The following is a 22,043-nucleotide window of genomic DNA, read 5'->3' on the forward strand; positions in this document are numbered from 1 at the left end:
TTCTGCCTATTTACATATCTCTGTATTTGAATACGCATGCCTACCCAGTTTCTTTGGTGCTTCAGGGTACATTAGAAAGCACTTTCTGAAGTCATTTGTCTGGGGCGTAGCTGTGTACGAAAGCGAATCGTAGACGGTAAACAATACAGGCGAGAGGAAAATGAAAACACTGAAATGCGGTGCAACAGAAGAATACTGAAGATTACATGGGTAAATACTGAAGAAAACTGGGAAGGGAAAAAAAGGCATAACCTGACTGAAAGAAGGCGTCGGTGGTTTGGGCACATTTTGACGCATCGAGGAAGCGACTATTTCGTAATGCGTGGAAGTGTAGAACGGTACACACTGTACGGAGAGACCAAAGTTCGAATACAGTAAGCAGGTTCAAATGGTTGCAGGTTGCAGTCGTTACACGGAGAAGGAGACTCCTACACAAGGTTAGTAGCAAGCGTGATGAGAGTTCGGTATTACCACAGTAGCATCTTCTGCTTCTTCTCCGGCGCATTTCAGTGCCTCTAAGACTGCTACCAGCTTCGGTGACGTTATTGTAGTCGCAGGTGGAAGTTAGTGCGCTGAAAATGGCGTGTTTGCTCCAATACATGGAACTGCATCCGTTCGGATGATCAAATTTTTAGCCGTCTGTGCCTAAGAATCACTATTCGCAAGCTGCATACACTGTCTGATCAACAGTATCCTGACATCCCTTTGTAATGCGGAACTGACCACTAGATGTCACGAGAAGTGGACCTGCCAGTATATAAGGAGGCGGGGAGCCTTGTGTTCCCAGCACAGAAGAAGTGACAATAGAATGGATGTGACAGAAGAGCTCAGTGACTTCAGATGTGGACTAGTTATTGCACCTCACCTGAGTAACAAATCCATCAGATCTTCTAAAGTTGGAAAAATCGACTGTTGGTGATGTTACGGTGAAAAGTAAACACGAACGAAGACCAGGCGGATCTCGTGTGCTGAGAGACTGGGGCCTAGAGCACTGCAGAGGGCGGCTGTAAACAACCGCATGAAATCAGCGGAAGGAATCACTCGAGAGTTCCAAAGTGCTGCCAGCAGTCCAACTAGAACAGTGAGTGTGTAGGGAGTTAAAAACAATGTGGTACAACGGTGGAGCGGCTCCTCGGAAGAAACACATTTGTGCATTCTACGCTGAGCGACGCTGCAGGTGTTCCAATTGTAAGTAGGCTGTTTAGGTTTGTATGTTGGTAACGCAACGTAGCGCTCTGTATGAAAATCGCTGACTGCGCTGTGTGCAGTCTGTGGCTGCTTGGTCTCATTATTGGAATATTCGCTAGTGTAGTGTTGGGCAGCTGGATGTGAACAGCGCGTAGCGTTGGGCAGTTGGAGGTGAGCCGCTAGCAGTGGTGGATGTGGGGAGAGAGATGCCAGAGTTTTGAGAGGTTACTATGAGCGGACGATCTGGACGTGTGTCCGCCAGAAAAAGAAAATTTGTTAGACTGGATGTCATGAACTGATATATACGCTATCGGCCATTAAAATTGTTACACCGCGAAGATGACGTGCTACAGACGCGAAACTGACAGGTAAAAGATGCTGTGATATGCAAACGATTAGCTTTTCAGAGCATTCACACACGGTTGGCACCGGTGGCGACAGATACATCGTGCTGACATGAGGAAAGTTTCTAACCGGTTTCTCATACACAATCATCAGTTGACCGGCGTTGCCTGGTGAAACGTTGTTATGATACCTCGTGTAATGAGGAGAAATGCGTACTATCACGTTTCCCACTTCGATAAAGGTCGGATTGCAGTCTATCGCGATTGCGGTTTATCGTATCGCGACATTGCTGCTCGCGTTGGTCGAAATCCAATGACTGTTTGCAGAATATGGAATCGGTGGGTTCAGGAGGGTAATACGAAACACCGTGCTGGATCCCAACGACCTCGTATCACTAGCAGTCGAGATGACAGGCATCTTATCCACATGGCTGTAACGGATCGTGCAGCCACGTCTCGATCCCTGAGTCAACAGATGGGGACATTTGAAAGACAACAACCATCTGCACGAACAGTTTGACGACGATTGCAGCAGCACAGACTATCAGCTCAGAGGCCATGGCTGCGGTTACCCTTGACGCTACATCACAGACAGGAGCGCCTGTGATGGTGTATTCAACGACGAACCTGGGTGCACGAATAGCAAAACGTCATTTTTTCGGATGAATCCCGGTTCAGTTTACAGAATCATGATGGTCGCATCCGTGTTTGGTGACATCGCGGTGTACGCACATTGGAAGCGTGTATTCGTCATCGGCATACTGGCATATCACCCGGCGTGATGGTATGGGGTGCCATTGGTTACACGTCTTGGTCACCTTTTGTTCGCATTGACGGCACTTTGAACAGTGGATGTTACATTTCAGATGTGTTACGACCCGTGGCTCTACCCTTAATTCGATCCCTGCGAAACCCTATAGTTCAGCAGGATAATGCACAACCGCATGTTGCAGGTCCTGTATGGGCCTTTCTGGATACAGAAAATGTTCGACTGCTGCCCGGGCCAGCACGTTCTCCAGATCTCTTACCAATTGAAAACGTCTGGTCAATGGTGGCCGAACAACTGGCTCGTCGCAATACGGCAGTCAGTACGCTTGATGAACTGTGGTATGGTGTTAAAACTGCATGGGCATCTGTACCTGTACACGCCATCCAAGCTCTGTTTGAATCAATGCCCAGGCGTATCAAGGCCGTTATTACCGCCAGAGGTGGTTGTTCTGGGTACTGATTTCTCAGGATCTATGCACCCAAATTGCGCGGAAATGTAATCACATGTCAGTCCTAGTATATTTGTCCAATGAATACCCGTTTATCATGTGCATTACTTCTTGGTGTAGCAATTTTAATGGCCATATATATACTGAGTTTTGAACACTATTAAGGTAAATACATTGTTTGTTCTCTACTATCAAAATCTTTCTTTTGCTAACTATGCCTATCAGTAGTTAATGCCTTCAGTAGTTGGAATCTTTTATTTAGCTGGCAGTATTGGCGCTCGCTGTATTGCAGTAGTTCGAGTAACGAAGATTTTCGTGAGGTAAGTGATTCCTGATAGTTATAGGTTATTGAAAGTCAGATCGCGTTGCGCTAAAAATATTGTGTGTCAGTTCAGTGATGATCAGAACAATTAAAGAGAAAAATGTCTGAGTACGTTCAGTTTTGCCCGGCTGTTTGAAAATCAAATAACGTAAGACTTTTTGCAGCACTGTCATTTTTTACGTACAAAAGGGAAGTTTCACAATGTGCGGCGGCACTGGACAGCAGATGACTGAAAAACAGGTATGTGGAGTGATGAGTCGCCCTGTGTCCTGTGGCGATCCGATGGAAGGGCTTGGGTCTGAAAGATGTCTGGAGAACGTTACCTCCCATCACGTGTGGTGCCAACAGTGAAGTACGGAGGCGGGGATGTTGCGTTATGGTGGTGTTTTCTGTGGTTAGTGTGTGGTCCCCTTGTTGCGCTTAAGTGGGGGGGGGGGGGGGGGGAGGGGGTAGGACATCAAACGGGCCGTTTTGGGAGCAGGAGAGGCACCACAGGAGAGTTTAATTTCCAATGTCTATACTTCTATAAATAAATTCATTAAACTTTGTCAGCATGGCCAGGAAAGATTCAGGATTCACACTCACAGCAGTGGAAGTTTAAAAACAGCAAAATAATTTTTTTTTAACATGTGAAATTTCATTATTTTTCACTGTCTATTGGCTGCATTTGTTGCTACAGGTATACTTTTCTTGATAAGGAGGAGAGACTCTTGAACAGCATACAAACCGTACTTACAGCTGTGTGAAACTCTAGAATTTATTTAATTTATGAAAAAATGAAAGAGTTGTTACATTTTGAACTTCATGTTTAGAAAAAACTCAAAATATGTAGTTAATTATCTCAATTTTTACTACAGTTTTTAACAGATTTGGAAAATTATAGAGTTTAGCGTTAAGGAGTTTTTGTTTAAAAAGCATATCAGGTTTGAAAGTAATAGGATATTTATTTTGGATGTTACAAATACCTAAGCAAAGAAATTTCTGTTTTGTGGAAAATGGACGTTAAAAATTTCTGTTTGTATTTGGATTGTTTTAGAACTGTACAGCACCATCAGCAGGTCCTTTTTTCATTTTTAAAATCAGTTTTCTTCCTTTTCACATTCCTATGAAGCACTCTTCTTCATTTTATCACCCCCCAAAATGATTTATCTACTTTCACTATGCACTCTCTGTCTATCGCTTACAAAGCTTTGATGCAGTTCACTCCGGGCTTAATTACCATTTTCTCTAAAACATATTTCCTGCTTTGCACACCATCATTAAAAAATGAAACTGCATCATAAACACCAATAGCAAGTGCATTTCTTCCCTCAAAAATATGTTTTGGTAATCTTTCCCATACACATTGGTTAAAACTTCCATTTGGATTTTGGGTACCGCTATGAAGACATTTCATCAATAAGTTCTCATTTGCAAGGTCCCTCAATATAGGTTTTATGGCTTGCATTACAGCAGTTGGTAGAGAATTACTGTGATTATATTCTTCACTTACGTATGACAGAAGAATGCTGTGAAAAAGGGTGTTCTGCATCTTGGTACACTTACGACCAAATAACGTGCCTTATAATCTCTCAAATATGTATGTTTTATACATCAAGCTATTCCGGAAGGTGTGTGCTGTAAAACAGGCATGCACTCCGTCTTCAGGCCACAAGTGGCCCATCGGGACCATCCGACCGCCATGTCATCCTCAGTTGACGATGCGGATAGGAGGGGCGTGTGGTCAGCACACCGCTCTCCAGGTCGTTACGATGGTTTTCTTTGACCGGAGCCGCTACTATTCGGTCGAGTAGCTCCTCAATTGGCATCACGAGGCTGAGTGCACCACGAAAAATGGCAACAGCACATGGCGGCCCGGATGGTCACCCATCCAAGTGCCGGCCACGCCCGACAGCGCTTAACTTCGGTGATCTGACGGGAACCGGTGTATCCACTGCGGCAAGGCTGTTGCGCAAAACAGGCCTAATTTTGAATAATCGAATTGTTTTAAATTTTTTACGTCCTACCCCCCTTAAGAAAACGCTAAACCACTGTGTACTGCTTACAGTAGAGAAACAGTTTGGAAACGACGACTGCATAGCATTAGAGTGCAACCCGTGCTAAAGCAGCGTCTATGGGGCAATGGTTTCTGGATAATAACATACTTGAAATGGGCTAGCCTGACCAGAGACCCAACCTTCTCTGGTTTCGGCTTCTTGAGGGAAAATGAGCTGCTATTCCTGCATAGACATTCAGACAACTCATTGAAAATGTCTTCGTAGAGTTGAAGCCGTTATAAAAGCGGAGGGTAGACACACCCCACGTTAATGCTCTCCTGTCCGGATACTTTTGATCAAATAGTGTAAAAGATCTCAGCCAACGGCCTTGACGCAGTGATAACACCAGTTCCCGTAAGATCAACGAAGTTAAGCGTTGCGGGCTGGGCTAGCTCTTGGATGGGCGACCGACGGTCTGCCCAGCGCTGTTGGCAAGCGAGGTGCACTCATCCCTTGTGAGGCAAATTGAGGAGCTACTTCATTGAGAAGTAGCGGCTCCGGTCTCGTAAACTGACATACGGCCAGGACAGTGTGCTGACCACATGCCCCTCCACATCCGCATCCTGTGGCGCCTGTGGTTGAGGATGACACGGCGGCCGGTCGGTGCCGTTCGGTCTTCCAAGGCCTGCTCAGACGGAATTAGTTTTTTTTACTGTAAATGACCTCGGTATAGTTCGTACTGCCAACCCACACAGCTGCTGCGCTACGAGTGTTCGAAGCGGAGCTTATCGATTTTGCTGCAGTACTCTCTGGAGTTGTGAGTAGCATACTCTCTGGAGTTGTGAGTAGCATCACCAAAGATGATGCTTCTGTAGACAGTGGAGAGAAGCATAGTCGAAGGATAATCACACAGGATATGCATAAAGTGAGACTCATAGTATTCTAGCCTAACAACGATCGACCTATGGAAGAGCTACTTAATTTCAATATATGGTAATCGAAAATTTAGAGTCAAAATTATGTAGATGACAGAGGTTCCATAATCGAGTATCTTGAGATAAAGAACCAATGATCAGTTATGAATGTTTCAGGCGACGTAAGGTAGCTGTATATAAAGTAATTACGTGTCATAACAACTGTCTTCAACCTGCCTCAAGGTCAGCAAGTTCGCTGGTTCTCGCTCCCATAGATTTGTTTGCTGTTGGCGTGCATGAAATCTCAGTGGAAGCAGGGGGGACTTGGTTGGTAGGTGCCTAGCTGCCTTTGTTATTCTACAACTGACAGCGGTCGTCGCTTTCAGCAGTTGTTATGAGTCTAAGTTGCTATTGAGGGCCGCGCGGGATTAGCCGAGCGGTCTCAGGCGCTGCAGTCATGGACTGTGTGGCTGGTCCCGGCGGAGGTTCGAGTCCTCCCTCGGACATCGGTGTGTGTGTTTGTCCTTAGGATAATTCAGGTTAAGTAGTGTGTAAGCTTAGGGACTGATGACCTTAGCAGTCAAGTCCCATAAGATTTCACCCACATATATATTTCTTTCTATTGAGGAATGCGTTTGTTTAGGCCTCTGTTTCGAAAGTTTCTTCAATACGCTTTGTATCCGGAAGGTGTTCTTTACTCTAATTTGACGACGCGTTCTCTCATTTACCCCGCGCACATATATAGCTCTGTACTTGATATATCCTGCTACACAAGACACTTTGCAGGCCTGACGGATGTACTTCACGCCAGTGTCTGAAATTTTCTGTTCTGTCAGTCGCGTATGATAGGAAAGAAAAACAACTATCTATATGCCTCGATACGTAAGCTCTCTTATCTTATTCTGATGATCCCAACACGATGTATGAAACGCAATTGTCGAGCAGTATCCATCGAATATCGGTTATCCAAACATAACCGTCAGGGTTTCGGGGAAACAAAATAGCCTCTTTTTAATAGATGGAAGAAAGGAAGATTAAAGTTTAACGTCCCGTCGATATCGAGGTCACTACAGACGGAACTCAAGCTTGAAATGTTTCAAGAATGGAGAAGGAAATCGGCCGTACCCTTTCAAAGGAACCATCCCAGAATTTGCCTAGAATGATGGAAAACCTAAATCTGGATGGTCGATAGTGGATATGAAACATCGTCCCCCCAAACGCGAGTCACATTTTATAACTGCTGCGCCACCTTGTTCTGTTCTCTTTCTCTACAGTTTCTCTACAGAATTGCATTTCGCTTCCCTGAACTTCTCTCTTACACTTAAGGGGCGCAACATATCCGTCACAAGTACATCAGCAAGGAGAACGTCTGTGAATTCCTTCGATGTCTTCTCTGGTAACAATATCGCACACAGTTATATATCTGTCACTGCCCGTTCTTGTTTAGCAGCATTCTGTGTAAACGTTTTTATCTTATTGTATACAGTACATTATGTGTGTCACCACTTTTACTGATTAAAGTCGTGTAGGAACAAATTGTGAGTACAGAGGTGTGGAAAATATTCGGCTCAACCGTAAGTTTTGCGAAAAGAATGTTTTTGTATTGCGTAATTGTTTATTTCACAATTAAATGGCACGCCAGAATTTAGTATGCATGTGTTACACCTTTATTAACAATTCACTCCCCTACATATGCTTTCTATGGAAACTGGGTAAAAGATGATTAATTTCCTCATCAGAGTGACAAATTTCTATAAGCCCCTCGCAGAGTTGTGTCTTTCATGATAGTGGTATTCTTTAAACTTTGCTGCACCGTTGCCCACAGATTCTCCGTCATGTTGATGTCAAGGCTGTTCCCATGCCATGACAAAAATTCCCATCATTTTCAGCCAAGAATTGTGTCACTGATGTGAATTATTGTACGGTGTCCCATCGTGCATGGAAACAAAGCCACATCAGAAAACAACAGCGTCATCTAAATTAAATGTTTATTTTCCTCAGAACATTCAACAACATAGAGCTTGTACAGTGTATTTTCTTGGGAAATAAACTATTGCCTCAGTTGAAGGAGTGGTATCCTGATGTGACTATTTTCATGCTCGTTGGATCACCATGACTTTAAGTCATATCAGTGACATACTTATTGGTTTACATTTTGGTCATGACATAGGAATAGCGCGGACGTGAATCAGATAGACAGTCTATTGGCACTAGTGAAGGAAAGACTGAAGAAAACGATCATTACAACGAAGGCGCAACTCAACGAGCAGCATACTGAAATATGGCACTCTGATGAAGAAATTAATCATCCTCGCCCAGTTCCCATAGGAAGTATGCCTAGGGGACCGAATTGTTCCTAAAGGTGAAAGACATGTACACCTTCACCTGTTCATATTCATTTATTACTTTCAAGAAAGTGTGTGTGTGTGAACAAGGTTAGCCGTATTTCACACGTGTTTGACTGTAGGCTCCGAATGCGAAGATGCACGCACGCAACTACGAAGGGCCCCTTTTTGCCGCTGCTGGAATTCTATCTCTTCCCATTTTTTTCCGGCTGTGGTCTAAAATGAGAGACAGGCGTGTGATAACAACAGATGACATGAGGTCACGGCCAACTCGCTGAAACCTCGTTCAGCCGCTGGCTAGCTACAGAGGACAACCATCCACCCGTAGTTTCCGACACAGTAAGTTTCTCAAGAAGTGTTCCCGTCAAATACTGACGACATAGTGACTTGTACGTTGTTACGCTTAGGCTATTTAGAGCCATCAAGGGCACTCTGAGGCAGGAAATGAGAGACACAATGAAGAGAGCAGGCAAAAGTTGTACTGTTTAGGCCACCGGAGATAAACAGTAACACCAAAGTCCTGAAAACTGCAGACACTCTGGGCAGCTTTCCCAGGGGAGAAGTTTCATTTCAGAGAATTAACTCGTAACTCCACTGCCTAGACGCTGTTGCAAAGCGTCACAGTAGAAGATGGTCACGAGAAGGCACGCCTGAGCAGAGGCAGCGAGCTTGATTCTTGTCCCTGAGAACTGCAACGTCAGTGGGTTTACAAAGTTTAGAATACTACTGCAGCAGTCTTCACTCACAAAAAGGCTGAGGACGGGGGCAAGTGACGTAAAACACTGTTGTTTCTCGCTGTAATCGGAGTGGCAGTGTCGTTTAGCTTACAGCTGAACGCTGTTGATACCAGACTTGGGAGTTTAAATGATAATTAATTGAAACCCTCAGCTGCCGACAGGTGTTGTTGATACATCTCGATGGGGACATCTGAAAATGTGTGCCCCGATCGGGACTCGAACCCGGGTCCTCCCGCTTACAGGGCAGACGCTCTATCCATTTTTTCTAAAAATCTCATTTTGTTCGATTTCGTTCATGGTATCTGCTCGGGGCGGAATTCGCAAGACACCCGTTTCAGTTCGTATTTGCTGCATTTACTCAGTTTTTTTTTATTACAAAGGGCAGCTAACCCTCTGACCGAACACGCTGAGCTACCGTGCCGGCATCTGAGCCACCGGGTACATAAATGAATAGCGCGACTTCAGGGACTTATCCCTTGTACGCTTCTCGTGAGACCCACATTCCCAATTATCCACAATCTACATACGTAATAGATATTTGCCCATCCACGCATTACTCGCGCACACTAAGGTAGCGGTGTACCGTAGGTCTCTAGAAGAGCGAAGCGTTCCAAAGGATTGGAAAAGGGCACAGGTCATCCCCGTTTTCAAGAAGGGACGTCGAACAGATGTGCAGAACTATAGACCTATATCTCTAACGTCGATCAGTTGTAGAATTTTGGAACACGTATTATGTTCGAGTATAATGTCTTTTCTGGAGACTAGAAATCTACTCTGTAGGAATCAGCATGGGTTTCGAAAAAGACGGTCGTGTGAAACCCAGCTCGCGCTATTCGTCCACGAGACTCAGAGGGCCTTAGACACGGGTTCACAGGTAGATGCCGTGTTTCTTGACTTCCGCAAGGCGTTTGACACAGTTCCCCACAGTCGTTTAACGAACAAAGTAAGAGCATACGGACTATCAGATCAATTGTGTGATTGGATTGAGGAGTTCCTAGATAACAGAACGCAGCATGTCATTCTCAATGGAGAGAAGTCTTCCGAAGTAAGAGTGATTTCAGGTGTGCCGCAGGGGAGTGTCATAGGACCGTTGCTATTCACAATATACATAAATGACCTGGTGGATGACATCGGAAGTTCACTGAGGCTTTTTGCAGATGATGCTGTGGTGTATCGAGAGGTTGCAACAATGGAAAATATTACTGAAATGCAGGAGGATCTGCAGCGAATTGACGCATGGTGCACGGAATGGCAATTGAATCTCAATGTAGACAAGTGTAATGTGATGCGAATACGTAGAAAGATAGGTCCCTTATCATTTAACTACAAAATAGCAGGTCAGCAACTGGAAGCAGTTAATTCCATAAATTATCTGGGAGTACTCATTAGGAGTGATTTAAAATGGAATGATCATATAAAGTTGATCGTCGGTAAAGCAGATGCCAGACTGAGATTCATTGGAAGAATCCTAAGGAAATGCAATCCGACAACAAAGGAAGTAGGTTACAGTACGCTTGTTCGCCCAATGCTTGAATACTGCTCAGCAGTGTGGGATCCGTACCAGGTAGGGTTGATAGAAGAGATAGAGAAGATCCAACGGAGAGCAGCGCGCTTCGTTACAGGATCATTTAGTAATAGCGAAAGCGTTACGCAGATGATAGATAAACTCCAGTGGAACACTCTGCAGGAGAGACGCTCAGTAGCTCGGTACGGGCTTTTGTTAAAGTTTAGAGAACATACCTTCACCGAAGAGTCAAGCAGTATATTGCTCCCTCCTACGTATATCTCGCGAAGAGACCATGAGGATAAAATAAGAGAGATTAGAGCCCACACAGAAGCATACCGACAATCCTTCTTTCCACGTACAATACGAGACTGGAATAGAAGGGAGAACCGATAGAGGTACTCAGGGTATCCTCCGCCACACACCGTCAGGTGGCTTGCGGAGTATGGATGTAGATGTAGATGTAGATGTAGATTCCCGTAAGAATTAGGGCAACCTGTGAGCATTCGCACAGACTTGGAGTTTGTTAATGTAAAATCCAGAAGCCTCCCCACCTACCGATTAGGAGTAGGTTGGAATCTAAATGTGGTTGTCCAGAGGCGCCCTGGAGGTACAGAACGACATGCCAGACTCTTTGTAAAGTGCCGGTGGATTGGAGGGTTGACTATATGAAGAAGAAATGGTGCGCCGCCACGATTCTTCTAAAAAAAAAAAGTTTTTGTATTACTGAGAGGGAGTTCTCAGTCAGATGGCTTGGGAGCGACTCCGTGCCGCTCTTGGCCGGCCTCGGTAAGCCCCATCCCGCTTGTTTTCCTCACTTGGAGTGCTGCTCTCGAGTTTGTATGTACCGTGCTGCTGGTGTTCGCTACTTCTGTTAGCACTGGGTTCTGTTGTGCAACCAGTTGCCTCCTTCGTTTTTCTCACGTTTAGAATTAGCCTTCAATATAGTAGTTACTCTGATCACAAATGAACAGTGTCCATCAGATCCCTGAATTCCACTAGTCTGCTGCTGCAAACATCGTTTCGAGTCCCAAAATCCGCATCTCTCGTAGGTGCCCTGTGACAGTTTTTGGCGCTGATGCAAGTCGCCAACCTGCCTTCACTGGGAATTTGTCTTTCTGCATTTGCTTCTCATCGCTCGGAAATTGCAGTCTCACCTTAAACCCCTGTCTTTCCTCTATCCTGTTCCAGGACATGACATTCCGTCCAGAGAAGTAGTAGAGTTTTTCCAAGAGTGTACACTTTCCGCTATTAAACAGAGACATCTTCTGTTCAGCTAGCACCTTGTTTGTATAGATCTCAATACCTGGATAATAGATGTCAACGGTGAGCATGATCTCCACTTCCGCAATTCGAAATTTATGACTACAGGGCACCCGCAAACTGGAATTTACTCTTGAGAAGTTGTGACTTTTTGTATAATGACATGATTCTTCGATGCTTTTGTGTGTGTAATGATGTGCTGTTTGTGATTTCGTTACAAAAGGTACCAAAATTTTCATCCATGTGCCTTACCTCTAACATACTGCTATATATTTACAGGTTGAGTCTTCCATCTTGAGACAACGAAATAACTCAAAAACTACGCGTCGAATTAGAAAAAGGAAAGGTACGTGTTTGGTATTTTCAAAACAGCTATCCAGCGATACCTATACTGATACCCCTCCCCTGTCCCCAGTCGGTGGGGCGGTGGGAAAATTTTAAATTTCAAATAGAAACATCCTCTTTTTATTGCACATTCGGATTGTGCGGCCAAAAAGACATAACTTTTATAGGTAACACTTTTGTCTTTGCGCGATAGATGGCACTGCAGTCGACAAATAACGCAATTTAATTCCGAAGCAGTATTATCTGGAGAAAAATGCACTGGATCAAAACAAGGAAATCAGACGTGTTCAGTAATTGTGGAAAAAGCCTGTTTGAGGTGCGCCCCCTCACCTCTCGCCAGCGGGGTGCTTTCCTGTAAGAATAGTTTTGCGGTAAATGCTCATAAATGTCGCCGCCCACTTCGGTGGGGTTATTTATCTGCACTTGGAATGACTCGACACAACTAAGAAGTGTGTTGACGTCTATTGGTGATTCGGTGCATCGGGTTATCGCACGTTGTTGGCATTTCATCGTGAACTTCGCTCTTCAAGTTTCCGCACAAACAAAGGTCAGGACAAGTAAAATCTGATGACCTTGCTGGCCAAGACACAAGACCGCATCTTCCGATCCACCGACAATTGTACACGCAATATAATACTTCCTGTGCTGTTAGAGAATAACGAGTTGGACAACCATCGTTTATCACAAGTCCAAAGGAAGTTCTGTAAGCAATACAGGAAAATCGTCCTCCAAGAACGTTCGACACTTATCAGCATTTAAAGGGCCTTGTATAAAGACTTGACCAATTATTCCACACTAAATATTCATATTCCACCAACACAGATGTTCAACTTAGCGTAACACGTGCGGGTCTTCCACATTCCAGTAAAGCATGTTGTGTCGATTAAATCTCAGAGAGCAATACCCGAGAAAAGAAATAGGAGCCGGTCTGTACAAATTGGAGCGGCCACTGGTAAAATGTTACTCCGTTCTGTAAATCACTGTCATGAAGTTTCTGATGGAGGGAAATATGAAACGGATGATATTTCCTACGTTCCAAAATTCGACAAACAGTGGTCTGACTAGAATGAGATTTTAAGTCTGCAGCGGAGTGTGCGCTGATATGAAACTTCCTGGCAGATTAAAACTGTGTGCCCGACCGAGACTCGAACTCGGGACCTTTGCCTATCGCGGGCAAGTGCTCTACCATCTGAGCTACCGAAGCACGACTCACGCCCGGTACTCACAGCTGTACTTCTGCCAGTATCCGTCTCCTACCTTCCAAACTTTACAGAAGCCCTTCTGCGAACCTGGAGAACTAGCACTCCTGGAAGAAAGGATTTTGCGGAGACATGGCTTAACCACAGCCTGGGGGATGTTTCCAGAATGAGATTTTCACTCTGCAGCGGAGTGTGCGCTGATATGAAACTTCCTGGCAGATTAAAACTGTGTGCCCGACCGAGACTGGAACTCGGGACCTTTGCCTTTCGCGGGCAAGTGCTCTACCAACTGAGCTACCGAAGCACGACTCACGCCCGGTACTCATAGTTTTACTTCTGCCAGTATCCGTCTCCTACCTTCCAAACTTTACAGAAGCTCTTCTGCGAACTGGCAGAAGTAAAGCTGTGAGTACCGGGCGTGGGTCATGCTTCGGTAGCTCAGATGGTAGAGCACTTGCCCGCGAAAGGCAAAGGTCCCGAGTTCGAGTCTCGGTCGGGCACACAGTTTTAAACTGCCAGGAAGTTTCAGTGGTCTGACTAGTTCTTGATTCACGACTTAACTGACGAGTACTAATATGGGGATTGTGATTTACTACAGCTAATGTCACAGTTTCATTATTTTTCCACTCAAATGTTCTTCGAAGCCTTTTTTCTCGTCTTTGTACAGTTCCTTCTGCGGAGAACTATCGAATAACCTTGCTAAAAGAAGCGTGCGGGCACACACCGTTTGGAAAACGTTGCGCCTAAAGGGTTGCAACATTATCTACGACCATACCACGTTCCCCATAAAGTATACAAGATTTAAATTTCCTGTTCTATCGTAATATCTCGTATTCCAACTAATGGTGTAGTCAATTTTTTTTCCTTTATTGTTATTTCACCCCTCTGGCCCCGTTCGGACGGTGTGGGGGAGGCGGAGAGTTAGGCTGCCAGCGGCACAGTCAACCCCCCTTCAGCCAACTGACAAAAAATGAGGTGAAAAACACTAAACAGAATAGTATTTAGAATGAATTAAAAAAAATTAAAAGTAAAACTAAAATGAAAATGTTTGTACATAAAAGTAAATGTCTTCCATCGCTTTTAGTTAAAAACAGTAGTTATAAAAGGTAAAAACAGAAACCTAGTTATAGTACATTTAAAAAAAACATGATGCAGAACATTGATGTTAAAAAGAAGCACTTCACTGGCTCTAAAGCTAGAAGGACTGCCCTGGGATAGATAGTCTGTTGTTGGAGAGGAAAAAATTGGTCGTTGAGGAGGGAAGAAGAAGAGAGGTGGTATATGGATGAAGGGAGTGGCTGTTGATGTACGAGTGGGCGCAGAGGACAGGGGGTACTGGTGAGCCTAAATTTAATGGGAGAAAGGGGCTAGGGAAGGAAGGGTGGAAGGGGAAAAAGGTAACTAGTGAAATATGGCGAAGGGAGGGAGAGGGAGCCCTGACGGGGTGGAACAGGTGAGGTGGGTTTGTAGTAAAAAATGTTCAAATGTGTGTGAATTCCTAAGGGACCAAACTGCTTAGGTAAAGGTCCCCAGTCTTACAAACTACTTAAATTTAAACTAACTTACGCTAAGAACACAGCCATGCCCGAGAGAGGACTCGAACCTTCGGCGGGTGCGGCCGCGCAGCCCGTGACATGGCGCTTCAAACCGCCGCGATGGGTGAATGTTGGGATGAAGTTGGTGATCTGGGAGAGGGAGACGGTTGAAGCTACTGTGGGAGAGTATGTGCAGGGTATGCAAATGTAAGATTGCTGGTAAGTGTTGGTAGATCAGCAGCAGCGTACTAGGATTGGAAAGTAGAAGGGGAATTACACGACTAATGAAGTCGAGTTTACGGATGGTATAGGTTGTTGGGAAGTTTTCAGTGTGGGTGACGAGAGGTGGGAATTTCATTAGTTGGCAAAGTATCTGTATGGGAGAAGGTAACTGAATGCGTAAGGCGAGGCAGAGAGCGTAGTATTCCATATCTGTAGGCACTTAAAGAATGTATAAAATGCATATTTGAACCATCAGCTGTTTTTATTTTAAACACAGACATCTACCGGTTTCAGTATTGGACCATCATCATGGGTGAAGGGTTAAAATGGTTTAAGCTACTATATTGCATTAGTCATCACTTAAAATGTGTTGTGCGTCTCATGAATGTAAAAATACGAGGCAGGACTTTAAAAGCAAACAAACGAGCAGTACTGATCTGTATACATTTACACTACTGGCCATTTAAACTGCTACACCACGAAGATGACGTTCTACAGACGTGAAATTTAACCGACAGGATTAGCTTTTCAGAGCATTCACACAAGGCTCCGGTGGCGACACCTACAACGTGCTGACATGAGGAAAGTTTCCAACCGATTTCTCATACACAAACAGCAGTTGACCGGCGTTGCCTGGTGAAACGTTGTTGTGATGCCACGTGTAAGGAGGAGAAATGCGTACCATCACGTTTCCGACTTTGATAAAGGTCGGATTGTAGCCTATTGCGATTGCGCTTTATCGTATCGCGACATTGCTACTCGCGTTGATTGAGATCCAATGACTGTTAGAAGAACATGGAATCAGTGGGTTCAGGAGGGTAATACGGAATGCCTTGCTGGATCAAAAAAATGGTTCAAATGGCTCTGAGAACTATGCGACTTAATTCTGAGGTCAACAGTCCCCTAGAACTTAGAAGTAATTAAACCTAACTAACCTAAGGACATCACATACATCCATGCCCGAGGCAGGATTCGAACCTGTCACCGTATCGGTCTCCCGGCTCCAGGCTGTAGCGCCTAGAACCGCACGGTCACTCTGGTCGGCGCCGTGCTGGATCCCAACGGCCTCGTATCACTAGCAGTCGAGATGACAGGCATCTTATCTGCGTGGCTGTAACGGATCCTGCAGCCACACCTAGATCCCTGAGTCAACAGATGGGGACGTTTGCAAGACAACAACCATGTGCACGAACAGTTCGACGACGTTTGCAGTAGCACGGACTATCAGCTCGGAGACTATGGCTGCGGTTACCTTTGACGCTGCATCACAGACAGGAGCGCCTGAGATGGTGTACTCGACGACGAACCTGGGTGCACGAATGGCAAAACGGCATTTTTTTCGGATGAATCCAGATTCTGTTTACAGCATAATGATGGTCGCATCCGTGTTTGGCGTCATCGCGGTGAACGCACATTGGAAGCGTGTATTCGTCATCGTCATACCGGCTTATCACCCGGCGCGATGGTATGAAGTGCCATTGGTTACACGCATCGGTCACCTCTTGTTCGCACTGACGGCACTTTGAACGGTGGAAGTTACATTTCAGATGTGTTACGACCCGTGGCTCTACCCTTCATTCGATCCCTGCGAAAACCTACATTTCAGAGGATAATGCACGACCGCATGTTGCAGGTCCCGTACGGGCCTTTCTGGGAACAGAAAATGTTTGAGTGCTGCCCTGGCCAGCACATTCTCCAGATCTCTCACCAATTGAAATCGTCTGGTCAATGGTGGCCGAACAACTGGCTCTTCACAATACGTCAGTCACTACTCTTGATGACCTGTGGTATCGTGTTGAAGCTGCATGGGCAGCTGTACGTGTACACGCTATCCAAGCTCTGTTTGACTCAATGCTCGGGCGTATCAAGGCCGTTATTACGGCAAGAGGTGGTTGTTCTGGGTACTGATTTCTCAGGATCTATGCACCCAAATTGCGTGAAAATGTAATCACATGTCAGTTCTAGTATAATATATTTGTCCAATGAATCTGCATTTCATCTTGGTGTAGAAATTTTAATGGCCAGTAATGTATTATTTGTTTGTTTGTCTTTAAAGTCCTGTGTCACATATTTACAATCACGATATGCACTACACAGTTTACTCTACAGCCTTCCATAAAGCGAAAGCGTTGCCAGGGCAGAATTTTGTGCACGAACTGACCTGTCGATTATGTCCCATAAATGTTCGATGGGATTCATGTCAGTGTGGCCAAATCATTCGCTTGAATTGTCCACAATGTTCTTCAAGCAATTGTGGCCCAGTCCCATGGCCCATTGTCATCCATAAAAAGTCCATCGTTGTTTGTGAAGTCCACGAATGGCTGCAAATGGTCTCCAGACAGTCGAACATGATCACTTCCAGTCGATGATCGAGTCAGTTGAATCAGAGGACACAACCCATCCTATGTAAACACAGACCACACCATTATGAAGCCACCACCAGCTTGTTGACAACTTGGGCCAGTGACTTCGCGAGGTCTGCGCCACACTCGAACTGTACCATCAGCTCTTGCCAACTGAAACGAGGACTCATCTCATCACGCCACGGTTTTCCAGTCGTCTAGGATCCAACCGACATGGTCACGAGCCTAGGAGAGGCGCTGCTGGCGATGTCGTGGTAGCAAAGACATTCGCGTCTGTCATCTGCTGCCAGAGACCATTAACGCCAAGTTTCGCCGCATTGTACAAACAGATACGTTCGTCTTACGTCCCACATTGATTTCTGCGGTTTTTTCACGCAGCGTTGCTTGTCTATTAGCACTGACAGCTCTAGCAGATGCTGCTGCTCTTGGTCATTAAATGATGGCCGTCGGCCACTGCGTTGTCCGCGGCGAAAGAAACTTGGTATTCCCGGCACACTCTTGACACTGTGGATCTCGGAGTACTGCATTCTCTAAAGATTTCCGAAATGGAACAACCCATTCGTCTAGCTCCAACTACCATTCCGTGTTCAAAGTCTGTTAATTCACGTCATACAGCATAATCGCTAGCGACGAGAATGTACCGCCCGAGTACGAATGACAGTACATTACGTACGCCATGATACAGCCATCTGTAGAGTATATGTGCATATAGCTGTCCCATGAATTTCATCACCTCAGTCTATAATCACAAACTGCTGTACATTGCTTGACGGAGGGTACTTCATAACAATATTGTCACGAGCAGTAGTGCACGCAGTGTGGCGCAGGCTGTAGCGTCACTCCCAGGGGGTGCTGTGGGCAGCCAGTTCAAACCCGACCACTAGCAGATACTTGTTTAGTGTTTGTTATTTATGGAAGGTTCTCTACATATCTAATATTTGTATTTTTAGGAATAGTCGTTAATTCTGTAAATAGCAACATTCTCCGTCCAGGAGTTCAGCCCTGCTGTGGCTGTTCTTTGGAATTCGTAATAAATGCGCTTTCGGTTTTAAGTACCGTATTTAATTGACGGATTTGAGCTTGGGTGTGACATTGTTTGGTGAAGATGCCGAGTATGTCAAAACAATCATATCACCATGTCTCCAATTAGGCAATATAAAAGCCGTCACCTACACGGACAAGAACCAGAATACGAGCAGTGCATCCTTCCCAGTGCCCATATATTCAGGAGACCAATGCTTTAGGTGCTGCTCATGACCAGACGAAACGGCTAAAATGATGCGATCGAGTCGTCAGACACAACAGGTGAGATGACATGATGTGTTAGGAAATTTGTACTTGTACTCGGATAGCACACAGCAGCGGTTCGCGAACAGCGAAGGGAAACTCAGTAGCAGGGTCAAACTCCTGGCTGAACCGAAGAAAACAGCTGGCGACAACCAGCAGCAAGTCTGCTTACCGGAAATTCAAGTGAAGAGCAGGACCCAGCGTCATAGGGAAACGACACAGTCCTAGATACAGAATGCTCTGGCCCTATGCCGCATCGTGAAACCAAACATGACAAACGCTTAAAAAGTCTCACACTTGCTGAAAGGCGGTGCAAAAGATTTGTATCAAGCTCTTCTGGTAAAAGATGTCACAAGAAGTTAAGAATTCATGCAGTAGTACCAAAGCGTGGAGGAAATGCCGCAGAAAGACAAGAAAGTGTGATCAACTCCCGAATGTGGTACCCACTGCAATTGTGGAAGATCTGCACGACCTCGCCACTGTCAGACGCTAAGAAGTGAGAAAAGAGATAACAGCATTTTGTACTGCTTAGTTATAATGCGAACCTTTTATTAGTTACAAAAAGCTACTCAAGCTCACAGAAGAAAGCTAGATACCAGCAGTTTAGGTGGTCAAAGACAAGTTTGGATCGCTAATGTCATGAGTAGTCACAACTCATCCCTAGAGGAGTGTGCAAAGGGACAACCGAACCAGTAAGGAAGGGCAGCTTATTACCATCGAAGAAGAACCGTGCTCTACTACCACAGCAGACAACGTAGGGGAGGAAGCTACTACTGAACTGCCAAGAGGATCAGGTCTGGACGAAGAACATCTGCGAATGTTACCCACTCTGGGTCAATTTTCTGATGCTTTCAAATCCAGTACAGACAAATGACAGACCAAGTGGACCGTGGGAAAACACTGTATCAAAACGGGGTATCATCCGCCAATCAGCAAGCGCTCGGATACCGTGCCACCCGCTGAACGACGGGTGATCCAGGTGGGAATGGAGAAGAGGCTGCAAGATGACATAGCTGAACTTGGTACTCTCCTGTGGTTCTTGCGAAGAGCAACGACGAAACCAGGCGTTTGTGTGTGGGCTATTGACGACGGAAGAAAATCACGGAGAATGACATCTGCCCTTTGCCTCACTTTGATGGCATCCTAGGCTGCTTAAAAGGAGCAAAGCAACTACGGACATGCTGATAGGCTACTAGAAAAATCGAGGTTGACGATGCTGACCTGGTAAAGACTGTTCTCATAATACTTGTTGACCTCTGTTAGTTCTAAGTTGTGCTGTTTGCTGCAGCCACCTTTGAACGTATGATAGATAACCTGTTTCGACACCTGAAGTGGACGATATGTCTTTACTATCTGGATGAGAGTGCTGTTTTTTCGAAGACATTTTAAGAACCTCCAGGCCACAAAACAACCTGCTGAAGCGTGTTCACTGGACAGGCCTTCACCTGAAGTCAAAAATGTGCCCGTTCTCTACCCAAGGAATAAATATATTGGGTCATCTAGCGAATGGCGATGAAGTATGCCCCAGTCCAGAGAAATAATAAAAGCTGTAACTGACTTTCCGACACTTAAGTGATGTTATACGTTTCCTCGGAATTTGCTCGTAATACTGGCGATTCACAAAGGACTTCAGTATCAAGGCATGTACCTTGCAAGAACTACTGCAAGGATGTGCAAAATGTTCCTGGAATGAGTTGCAAAAAGATATTTCCTTGTTTTTAAGAAGGCGGTAAGATCTTCTTCATCGTCAGGATTGAGGTGACAGCCTATGCTTCCAGAGCGAGGTGCCATAGAGGTTAGCACACTAGACTCGCATTTGGTAGGACGACGATTCAAACTCGCTACTGACCATCCAGATCAAGGTTTTTCATAATTTCCCTAAAATGCTCCAGGAAAATGCCACGATGGTTTCTTTGAAAGGGCATGGCCTATTGCCTTCCCCATCCTTGACAGAATCTGAGCTTATGCGCCGTTTCTAATGAACTCGATATCGATGGGACATTAGACTCAATTTTCCTTCCTTGCTTCCTGAGCACTATCGAAGTCCAAAACAACTACTTTACAACTGAAAAAGAGATCCTTGCAGTTGTTTGGGCCATCAACAAGTTCCACTTGTCTTCATTTGGCCAGTCATTCCCTGTTATGAATTCTGAGTGACTAGGCTGAATGATCCATCGGGTCGACTGGCGAGATGGGTGCAGAGGCCTCGGTGGCATGGCATCACGGTGGTATACAAAAGTGGACACAAGGAGAAGGACACTAGCTGCCTTTCAAGGAATCCTTTGGTGGAACACAGCAGCAAAGATGACATCTCAGGCGCCATTGCATTGAATGGCATTCCTGCTGAACAGAAGGATGATCCAGCACTGCTGAAAACCCTAGAATTCTTGAAGAAGGAGCCACAAACCAAAGTGAAATTCTAATTAATAAAGGGTATATTGTATAAGAGGAGCTATGATCCAATGGGAACTATATCATCTGTGGCCACTTATGCTGAAATACACTCTATGAGAAAAAAAATGGGCCGGAAATCGATAGTTGTGATACACATGTAATGATTACAATTTCAGAAAAACTTGTCGTTTTTTTCAAGGGCAAGAGCTTCGCAAATTCAGTAAGTCGATAGTGCGCTGGTCAACCTCTGGCCTTTATTCAAGCAGTTATTCAGCTTGTCGTTGATAGCTTTGCTATACGTCCTGCTGAGGGATATCATTCCGTATTCTGTCCAATTGGAGTATTAGATCGTCATAATCCGAAGCTGGTTGGAGGGACCTCCTCATAATGGTCCAAACGTTGTCAGTCGGGGTCTGGCAAGCATGAATACAACCGATAGAAACTCTCGTCTTGGACAGGTGGGCATTATCGTGCTGAGATGTAAACCCAAGATGGCCTGCCATGAAGTGCAACAAGATGAGAATAATGCCTACATACCGCTATGCTGTGGAGGAATTATCCGAATGGGACAGAAATCGATAGACGAGATGCACATGCGCATACAGACCGTTTCAGAAAAATTGGATGATTTATGAAAGAGAAAGAGAGTCGCAAATTGAGCAAGTCAACAACGATTGGTCACCTGTGGCCTTTATGCAAGCAGTTATTCGGGTTCATGTTAACTCACAGAGTAACTGGATGTTCTCCTGAGGGATATCATGCCAAATTCTGTCCGATTGGGGCGTTAGATCGCCCAAATCCCGAGCTGGTTGGAGGATCCTGTCCACAATGCTCCAAACGTTCTCAGTTTGGGAGAGATCCGACGAGCTTGCTGGCCAAAGTGGGGTT

The 22,043-nt window shown here is 45.2% G+C and overlaps 1 protein-coding gene and 1 pseudogene across 1 annotated transcript in view; both read right to left on the minus strand.

The window, feature by feature from the left end:
- LOC126272524 (cytochrome P450 6k1-like) overlaps positions 1-22,043 on the minus strand; it is a 183,975-nt gene that overhangs the window by 134,044 nt on the left and 27,888 nt on the right. The window lies entirely within an intron of this gene.
- Positions 4,906-5,023, minus strand: LOC126274344 (5S ribosomal RNA; annotated as a pseudogene).

This window comes from Schistocerca gregaria, chromosome 5 (genome assembly GCF_023897955.1).
Source record: "Schistocerca gregaria isolate iqSchGreg1 chromosome 5, iqSchGreg1.2, whole genome shotgun sequence".
NCBI lineage: Eukaryota > Metazoa > Arthropoda > Insecta > Orthoptera > Acrididae > Schistocerca > Schistocerca gregaria.